This window comes from Pseudorasbora parva, chromosome 25, assembly GCF_024679245.1.
Source record: "Pseudorasbora parva isolate DD20220531a chromosome 25, ASM2467924v1, whole genome shotgun sequence".
NCBI lineage: Eukaryota > Metazoa > Chordata > Actinopteri > Cypriniformes > Gobionidae > Pseudorasbora > Pseudorasbora parva.
Genome location: NC_090196.1, coordinates 428,585 through 439,024, shown reverse-complemented (window position 1 = coordinate 439,024; position 10,440 = coordinate 428,585).

The window sequence follows — 10,440 nt, the reverse complement described above, 5'->3', positions numbered from 1 at the left end:
GTTACAGGGTAAGTGTGAATCTGCTGCTGTAAATTAAAGTGGTGTTTGTTCTCCTCTTGTTTCATGTAGTTACAGGGTAAGTGTGAATCTGCTGCTGTAAATTAAAGTGGTGTTTGTTCTCCTCTTGTTTCATGTAGTTACAGGGTAAGTGTGAATCTGGGGCTGTAAATTAAAGTGGTGTTTGTTCCCCTCTTGTTTCATGTAGTTACAGGGTAAGTGTGAATCTGGGGCTGTAAATTAAAGTGGTGTTTGTTCTCCTCTTGTTTCATGTAGTTACAGGGTAAGTGTGAATCTGCTGCTGTAAATTAAAGTGGTGTTTGTTCTCCTCTTGTTTCATGTAGTTACAGGGTAAGTGTGAATCTGCTGCTGTAAATTAAAGTGGTGTGTGTTCCCCTCTTGTTTCATGTAGTTACAGGGTAAGTGTGAATCTGCTGCTGTAAATTAAAGTGGTGTTTGTTCTCCTCTTGTTTCATGTAGTTACAGGGTAAGTGTGAATCTGCAGCTGTAAATTAAAGTGGTGTTTGTTCCCCTCTTGTTTCATGTAGTTACAGGGTAAGTGTGAATCTGCTGCTGTAAATTAAAGTGGTGTTTGTTCTCCTCTTGTTTCATGTAGTTACAGGGTAAGTGTGAATCTGGGGCTGTAAATTAAAGTGGTGTTTGTTCTCCTCTTGTTTCATGTAGTTACAGGGTAAGTGTGAATTTGCTGCTGTAAATTAAAGTGGTGTTTGTTCTCCTCTTGTTTCATGTAGTTACAGGGTAAGTGTGAATCTGCGGCTGTAAATTAAAGTGGTGTTTGTTCTCCTCTTGTTTCATGTAGTTACAGGGTAAGTGTGAATCTGGGGCTGTAAATTAAAGTGGTGTTTGTTCCCCTCTTGTTTCATGTAGTTACAGGGTAAGTGTGAATCTGGGGCTGTAAATTAAAGTGGTGTTTGTTCTCCTCTTGTTTCATGTAGTTACAGGGTAAGTGTGAATCTGGGGCTGTAAATTAAAGTGGTGTTTGTTCCCCTCTTGTTTCATGTAGTTACAGGGTAAGTGTGAATCTGGGGCTGTAAATTAAAGTGGTGTTTGTTCTCCTCTTGTTTCATGTAGTTACAGGGTAAGTGTGAATCTGGGGCTGTAAATTAAAGTGGTGTGTGTTCCCCTCTTGTTTCATGTAGTTACAGGGTAAGTGTGAATCTGGGGCTGTAAATTAAAGTGGTGTTTGTTCCCCTCTTGTTTCATGTAGTTACAGGGTAAGTGTGAATCTGCAGCTGTAAATTAAAGTGGTGTTTGTTCCCCTCTTGTTTCATGTAGTTACAGGGTAAGTGTGAATCTGGGGCTGTAAATTAAAGTGGTGTTTGTTCCCCTCTTGTTTCATGTAGTTACAGGGTAAGTGTGAATCTGCTGCTGTAAATTAAAGTGGTGTTTGTTCTCCTCTTGTTTCATGTAGTAACAGGGTAAGTGTGAATCTGCTGCTGTAAATTAAAGTGGTGTTTGTTCTCCTCTTGTTTCATGTAGTTACAGGGTAAGTGTGAATCTGCGGCTGTAAATTAAAGTGGTGTTTGTTCTCCTCTTGTTTCATGTAGTTACAGGGTAAGTGTGAATCTGCTGCTGTAAATTAAAGTGGTGTTTGTTCTCCTCTTGTTTCATGTAGTTACAGGGTAAGTGTGAATCTGCAGCTGTAAATTAAAGTGGTGTTTGTTCCCCTCTTGTTTCATGTAGTTACAGGGTAAGTGTGAATCTGGGGCTGTAAATTAAAGTGGTGTTTGTTCTCCTCTTGTTTCATGTAGTTACAGGGTAAGTGTGAATCTGCTGCTGTAAATTAAAGTGGTGTTTGTTCTCCTCTTGTTTCATGTAGTTACAGGGTAAGTGTGAATCTGCTGCTGTAAATTAAAGTGGTGTTTGTTCCCCTCTTGTTTCATGTAGTTATAGGGTAAGTGTGAATCTGCAGCTGTAAATTAAAGTGGTGTTTGTTCCCCTCTTGTTTCATGTAGTTACAGGGTAAGTGTGAATCTGCGGCTGTAAATTAAAGTGGTGTTTGTTCTCCTCTTGTTTCATGTAGTTATAGGGTAAGTGTGAATCTGCGGCTGTAAATTAAAGTGGTGTTTGTTCTCCTCTTGTTTCATGTAGTTACAGGGTAAGTGTGAATCTGGGGCTGTAAATTAAAGTGGTGTTTGTTCTCCTCTTGTTTCATGTAGTTATAGGGTAAGTGTGAATCTGCAGCTGTAAATTAAAGTGGTGTTTGTTCTCCTCTTGTTTCATGTAGTTACAGGGTAAGTGTGAATCTGCGGCTGTAAATTAAAGTGGTGTTTGTTCTCCTCTTGTTTCATGTAGTTATAGGGTAAGTGTGAATCTGCAGCTGTAAATTAAAGTGGTGTTTGTTCCCCTCTTGTTTCATGTAGTTACAGGGTAAGTGTGAATCTGCGGCTGTAAATTAAAGTGGTGTTTGTTCTCCTCTTGTTTCATGTAGTTATAGGGTAAGTGTGAATCTGGGGCTGTAAATTAAAGTGGTGTTTGTTCTCCTCTTGTTTCATGTAGTTACAGGGTAAGTGTGAATCTGGGGCTGTAAATTAAAGTGGTGTTTGTTCTCCTCTTGTTTCATGTAGTTACAGGGTAAGTGTGAATCTGCTGCTGTAAATTAAAGTGGTGTTTGTTCTCCTCTTGTTTCATGTAGTTACAGGGTAAGTGTGAATCTGGGGCTGTAAATTAAAGTGGTGTTTGTTCTCCTCTTGTTTCATGTAGTTACAGGGTAAGTGTGAATCTGCTGCTGTAAATTAAAGTGGTGTTTGTTCTCCTCTTGTTTCATGTAGTTACAGGGTAAGTGTGAATCTGCTGCTGTAAATTAAAGTGGTGTTTGTTCTCCTCTTGTTTCATGTAGTTACAGGGTAAGTGTGAATCTGGGGCTGTAAATTAAAGTGGTGTTTGTTCTCCTCTTGTTTCATGTAGTTACAGGGTAAGTGTGAATCTGGGGCTGTAAATTAAAGTGGTGTTTGTTCTCCTCTTGTTTCATGTAGTTACAGGGTAAGTGTGAATCTGCTGCTGTAAATTAAAGTGGTGTTTGTTCTTCTCTTGTTTCATGTAGTTACAGGGTAAGTGTGAATCTGCTGCTGTAAATTAAAGTGGTGTTTGTTCCCCTCTTGTTTCATGTAGTTACAGGGTAAGTGTGAATCTGCGGCTGTAAATTAAAGTGGTGTGTGTTCCCCTCTTGTTTCATGTAGTTACAGGGTAAGTGTGAATCTGTGGCTGTAAATTAAAGTGGTGTTTGTTCTCCTCTTGTTTCATGTAGTTACAGGGTAAGTGTGAATCTGCTGCTGTAAATTAAAGTGGTGTTTGTTCTCCTCTTGTTTCATGTAGTTACAGGGTATGTGTGAATCTGGGGCTGTAAATTTAAGTGGTGTTTGTTCCCCTCTTGTTTCATGTAGTTACAGGGTAAGTGTGAATCTGCGGCTGTAAATTAAAGTGGTGTTTGTTCTCCTCTTGTTTCATGTAGTTACAGGGTAAGTGTGAATCTGCTGCTGTAAATTAAAGTGGTGTTTGTTCCCCTCTTGTTTCATGTAGTTACAGGGTAAGTGTGAATCTGCTGCTGTAAATTAAAGTGGTGTTTGTTCCCCTCTTGTTTCATGTAGTTACAGGGTAAGTGTGAATCTGCTGCTGTAAATAAAAGTGGTGTTTGTTCCCCTCTTGTTTCATGTAGTTACAGGGTAAGTGTGAATCTGCTGCTGTAAATTAAAGTGGTGTTTGTTCTCCTCTTGTTTCATGTAGTTACAGGGTAAGTGTGAATCTGCTGCCGTAAATTAAAGTGGTGTTTGTTCCCCTCTTGTTTCATGTAGTTACAGGGTAAGTGTGAATCTGGGCTGTAAATTAAAGTGGTGTTTGTTCTCCTCTTGTTTCATGTAGTTACAGGGTAAGTGTGAATCTGGGGCTGTAAATTAAAGTGGTGTTTGTTCCCCTCTTGTTTCATGTAGTTACGGGGTAAGTGTGAATCTGGGGCTGTAAATTAAAGTGGTGTTTGTTCTCCTCTTGTTTCATGTAGTTACGGGGTAAGTGTGAATCTGGGGCTGTAAATTAAAGTGGTGTTTGTTCTCCTCTTGTTTCATGTAGTTACAGGGTAAGTGTGAATCTGCTGCTGTAAATTAAAGTGGTGTTTGTTCCCCTCTTGTTTCATGTAGTTACAGGGTAAGTGTGAATCTGCTGCTGTAAATTAAAGTGGTGTTTGTTCTCCTCTTGTTTCATGTAGTTACAGGGTAAGTGTGAATCTGCTGCTGTAAATTAAAGTGGTGTTTGTTCCCCTCTTGTTTCATGTAGTTACAGGGTAAGTGTGAATCTGCGGCTGTAAATTAAAGTGGTGTGTGTTCCCCTCTTGTTTCATGTAGTTACAGGGTAAGTGTGAATCTGGGGCTGTAAATTAAAGTGGTGTTTGTTCCCCTCTTGTTTCATGTAGTTACAGGGTAAGTGTGAATCTGCTGCTGTAAATTAAAGTGGTGTTTGTTCTCCTCTTGTTTCATGTAGTTACAGGGTAAGTGTGAATCTGGGGCTGTAAATTAAAGTGGTGTTTGTTCCCCTCTTGTTTCATGTAGTTACAGGGTAAGTGTGAATCTGCTGCTGTAAATTAAAGTGGTGTTTGTTCCCCTCTTGTTTCATGTAGTTACAGGGTAAGTGTGAATCTGCTGCTGTAAATTAAAGTGGTGTTTGTTCCCCTCTTGTTTCATGTAGTTACAGGGTAAGTGTGAATCTGCTGCTGTAAATTAAAGTGGTGTTTGTTCCCCTCTTGTTTCATGTAGTTACAGGGTAAGTGTGAATCTGGGGCTGTAAATTAAAGTGGTGTTTGTTCTCCTCTTGTTTCATGTAGTTACAGGGTAAGTGTGAATCTGCGGCTGTAAATTAAAGTGGTGTTTGTTCTCCTCTTGTTTCATGTAGTTACAGGGTAAGTGTGAATCTGCGGCTGTAAATTAAAGTGGTGTGTGTTCCCCTCTTGTTTCATGTAGTTGCAGGGTAAGTGTGAATCTGCTGCTGTAAATTAAAGTGGTGTTTGTTCCCCTCTTGTTTCATGTAGTTACAGGGTAAGTGTGAATCTGGGGCTGTAAATTAAAGTGGTGTTTGTTCCCCTCTTGTTTCATGTAGTTACAGGGTAAGTGTGAATCTGGGGCTGTAAATTAAAGTGGTGTTTGTTCCCCTCTTGTTTCATGTAGTTACAGGGTAAGTGTGAATCTGGGGCTGTAAATTAAAGTGGTGTTTGTTCCCCTCTTGTTTCATGTAGTTACAGGGTAAGTGTGAATCTGGGGCTGTAAATTAAAGTGGTGTTTGTTCCCCTCTTGTTTCATGTAGTTACAGGGTAAGTGTGAATCTGGGGCTGTAAATTAAAGTGGTGTTTGTTCCCCTCTTGTTTCATGTAGTTATAGGGTAAGTGTGAATCTGGGGCTGTAAATTAAAGTGGTGTTTGTTCCCCTCTTGTTTCATGTAGTTACAGGGTAAGTGTGAATCTGGGGCTGTAAATTAAAGTGGTGTTTGTTCCCCTCTTGTTTCATGTAGTTATAGGGTAAGTGTGAATCTGGGGCTGTAAATTAAAGTGGTGTTTGTTCTCCTCTTGTTTCATGTAGTTACAGGGTAAGTGTGAATCTGCTGCTGTAAATTAAAGTGGTGTGTGTTCCCCTGTAACTACATGAAACAAGAGGGGAACAAACACCACTTTAATTTACAGCAGCAGATTCACACTTACCCTGTAACTACATGAAACAAGAGGGGAACAAATTACCCTGTAAATTACAGGGTAAGTGTGAATCTGGGGCTGTAAATTAAAGTGGTGTTTGTTCCCCTCTTGTTTCATGTAGTTATAGGGTAAGTGTGAATCTGGGGCTGTAAATTAAAGTGGTGTTTGTTCTCCTCTTGTTTCATGTAGTTACAGGGTAAGTGTGAATCTGCTGCTGTAAATTAAAGTGGTGTTTGTTCCCCTCTTGTTTCATGTAGTTACAGGGTAAGTGTGAATCTGCTGCTGTAAATTAAAGTGGTGTTTGTTCTCCTCTTGTTTCATGTAGTTACAGGGTAAGTGTGAATCTGGGGCTGTAAATTAAAGTGGTGTTTGTTCTCCTCTTGTTTCATGTAGTTACAGGGTAAGTGTGAATCTGCTGCTGTAAATTAAAGTGGTGTTTGTTCCCCTCTTGTTTCATGTAGTTACAGGGTAAGTGTGAATCTGGGGCTGTAAATTAAAGTGGTGTTTGTTCCCCTCTTGTTTCATGTAGTTACAGGGTAAGTGTGAATCTGGGGCTGTAAATTAAAGTGGTGTTTGTTCCCCTCTTGTTTCATGTAGTTACAGGGTAAGTGTGAATCTGCTGCTGTAAATTAAAGTGGTGTTTGTTCCCCTCTTGTTTCATGTAGTTACAGGGTAAGTGTGAATCTGGGGCTGTAAATTAAAGTGGTGTTTGTTCTCCTCTTGTTTCATGTAGTTACAGGGTAAGTGTGAATCTGGGGCTGTAAATTAAAGTGGTGTTTGTTCCCCTCTTGTTTCATGTAGTTACAGGGTAAGTGTGAATCTGCTGCTGTAAATTAAAGTGGTGTGTGTTCCCCTCTTGTTTCATGTAGTTACAGGGTAAGTGTGAATCTGCTGCTGTAAATTAAAGTGGTGTTTGTTCTCCTCTTGTTTCATGTAGTTACAGGGTAAGTGTGAATCTGGGGCTGTAAATTAAAGTGGTGTTTGTTCTCCTCTTGTTTCATGTAGTTACAGGGTAAGTGTGAATCTGTGGCTGTAAATTAAAGTGGTGTTTGTTCCCCTCTTGTTTCATGTAGTTACAGGGTAAGTGTGAATCTGCGGCTGTAAATTAAAGTGGTGTTTGTTCCCCTCTTGTTTCATGTAGTTACAGGGTAAGTGTGAATCTGCGGCTGTAAATTAAAGTGGTGTGTGTTCCCCTCTTGTTTCATGTAGTTACAGGGTAAGTGTGAATCTGGGGCTGTAAATTAAAGTGGTGTTTGTTCCCCTCTTGTTTCATGTAGTTACAGGGTAAGTGTGAATCTGGGGCTGTAAATTAAAGTGGTGTTTGTTCTCCTCTTGTTTCATGTAGTTACAGGGTAAGTGTGAATCTGCTGCTGTAAATTAAAGTGGTGTTTGTTCCCCTCTTGTTTCATGTAGTTATAGGGTAAGTGTGAATCTGGGGCTGTAAATTAAAGTGGTGTTTGTTCCCCTCTTGTTTCATGTAGTTACAGGGTAAGTGTGAATCTGGGGCTGTAAATTAAAGTGGTGTTTGTTCCCCTCTTGTTTCATGTAGTTATAGGGTAAGTGTGAATCTGGGGCTGTAAATTAAAGTGGTGTTTGTTCTCCTCTTGTTTCATGTAGTTACAGGGTAAGTGTGAATCTGCTGCTGTAAATTAAAGTGGTGTGTGTTCCCCTCTTGTTTCATGTAGTTACAGGGTAAGTGTGAATCTGGGGCTGTAAATTAAAGTGGTGTTTGTTCCCCTCTTGTTTCATGTAGTTACAGGGTAAGTGTGAATCTGCTGCTGTAAATTAAAGTGGTTTTTGTTCTCCTCTTGTTTCATGTAGTTACAGGGTAAGTGTGAATCTGGGGCTGTAAATTAAAGTGGTGTTTGTTCCCCTCTTGTTTCATGTAGTTACAGGGTAAGTGTGAATCTGCTGCTGTAAATTAAAGTGGTGTTTGTTCTCCTCTTGTTTCATGTAGTTACAGGGTATGTGTGAATCTGCTGCTGTAAATTAAAGTGGTGTTTGTTCCCCTCTTGTTTCATGTAGTTATAGGGTAAGTGTGAATCTGGGGCTGTAAATTAAAGTGGTGTTTGTTCCCCTCTTGTTTCATGTAGTTACAGGGTAAGTGTGAATCTGGGGCTGTAAATTAAAGTGGTGTTTGTTCCCCTCTTGTTTCATGTAGTTATAGGGTAAGTGTGAATCTGGGGCTGTAAATTAAAGTGGTGTTTGTTCTCCTCTTGTTTCATGTAGTTACAGGGTAAGTGTGAATCTGCTGCTGTAAATTAAAGTGGTGTGTGTTCCCCTCTTGTTTCATGTAGTTACAGGGTAAGTGTGAATCTGGGGCTGTAAATTAAAGTGGTGTTTGTTCTCCTCTTATTTCATGTAGTTACAGGGTAAGTGTGAATCTGGGGCTGTAAATTAAAGTGGTGTTTGTTCTCCTCTTGTTTCATGTAGTTACAGGGTAAGTGTGAATCTGGGGCTGTAAATTAAAGTGGTGTTTGTTCCCCTCTTGTTTCATGTAGTTATAGGGTAAGTGTGAATCTGGGGCTGTAAATTAAAGTGGTGTTTGTTCTCCTCTTGTTTCATGTAGTTACAGGGTAAGTGTGAATCTGCTGCTGTAAATTAAAGTGGTGTTTGTTCCCCTCTTGTTTCATGTAGTTACAGGGTAAGTGTGAATCTGCTGCTGTAAATTAAAGTGGTGTTTGTTCTCCTCTTGTTTCATGTAGTTACAGGGTAAGTGTGAATCTGGGGCTGTAAATTAAAGTGGTGTTTGTTCTCCTCTTGTTTCATGTAGTTACAGGGTAAGTGTGAATCTGGGGCTGTAAATTAAAGTTGTGTTTGTTCTCCTCTTGTTTCATGTAGTTACAGGGTAAGTGTGAATCTGCTGCTGTAAATTAAAGTGGTGTTTGTTCCCCTCTTGTTTCATGTAGTTACAGGGTAAGTGTGAATCTGGGGCTGTAAATTAAAGTGGTGTTTGTTCCCCTCTTGTTTCATGTAGTTATAGGGTAAGTGTGAATCTGCGGCTGTAAATTAAAGTGGTGTTTGTTCCCCTCTTGTTTCATGTAGTTACAGGGTAAGTGTGAATCTGCGGCTGTAAATTAAAGTGGTGTGTGTTCCCCTCTTGTTTCATGTAGTTATAGGGTAAGTGTGAATCTGCGGCTGTAAATTAAAGTGGTGTTTGTTCCCCTCTTGTTTCATGTAGTTATAGGGTAAGTGTGAATCTGCGGCTGTAAATTAAAGTGGTGTTTGTTCCCCTCTTGTTTCATGTAGTTATAGGGTAAGTGTGAATCTGCGGCTGTAAATTAAAGTGGTGTTTGTTCCCCTCTTGTTTCATGTAGTTACAGGGTAAGTGTGAATCTGCTGCTGTAAATTAAAGTGGTGTTTGTTCCCCTCTTGTTTCATGTAGTTACAGGGTAAGTGTGAATCTGGGGCTGTAAATTAAAGTGGTGTTTGTTCTCCTCTTGTTTCATGTAGTTACAGGGTAAGTGTGAATCTGGGGCTGTAAATTAAAGTGGTGTTTGTTCCCCTCTTGTTTCATGTAGTTACAGGGTAAGTGTGAATCTGCTGCTGTAAATTAAAGTGGTGTGTGTTCCCCTCTTGTTTCATGTAGTTACAGGGTAAGTGTGAATCTGCTGCTGTAAATTAAAGTGGTGTTTGTTCTCCTCTTGTTTCATGTAGTTACAGGGTAAGTGTGAATCTGGGGCTGTAAATTAAAGTGGTGTTTGTTCTCCTCTTGTTTCATGTAGTTACAGGGTAAGTGTGAATCTGTGGCTGTAAATTAAAGTGGTGTTTGTTCCCCTCTTGTTTCATGTAGTTACAGGGTAAGTGTGAATCTGCGGCTGTAAATTAAAGTGGTGTTTGTTCCCCTCTTGTTTCATGTAGTTACAGGGTAAGTGTGAATCTGGGGCTGTAAATTAAAGTGGTGTTTGTTCCCCTCTTGTTTCATGTAGTTACAGGGTAAGTGTGAATCTGCGGCTGTAAATTAAAGTGGTGTGTGTTCCCCTCTTGTTTCATGTAGTTACAGGGTAAGTGTGAATCTGGGGCTGTAAATTAAAGTGGTGTTTGTTCCCCTCTTGTTTCATGTAGTTACAGGGTAAGTGTGAATCTGGGGCTGTAAATTAAAGTGGTGTTTGTTCCCCTCTTGTTTCATGTAGTTACAGGGTAAGTGTGAATCTGCTGCTGTAAATTAAAGTGGTGTTTGTTCCCCTCTTGTTTCATGTAGTTACAGGGTAAGTGTGAATCTGGGGCTGTAAATTAAAGTGGTGTTTGTTCTCCTCTTGTTTCATGTAGTTACAGGGTAAGTGTGAATCTGCTGCTGTAAATTAAAGTGGTGTTTGTTCCCCTCTTGTTTCATGTAGTCACAGGGTAAGTGTGAATCTGCTGCTGTAAATTAAAGTGGTGTTTGTTCTCCTCTTGTTTCATGTAGTTACAGGGTAAGTGTGAATCTGGGGCTGTAAATTAAAGTGGTGTTTGTTCCCCTCTTGTTTCATGTAGTTACAGGGTAAGTGTGAATCTGCTGCTGTAAATTAAAGTGGTGTTTGTTCTCCTCTTGTTTCATGTAGTTACAGGGTAAGTGTGAATCTGCGGCTGTAAATTAAAGTGGTGTTTGTTCTCCTCTTGTTTCATGTAGTTACAGGGTAAGTGTGAATTTGCTGCTGTAAATTAAAGTGGTGTTTGTTCTCCTCTTGTTTCATGTAGTTACAGGGTAAGTGTGAATCTGCTGCTGTAAATTAAAGTGGTGTTTGTTCTCCTCTTGTTTCATGTAGTTACAGGGT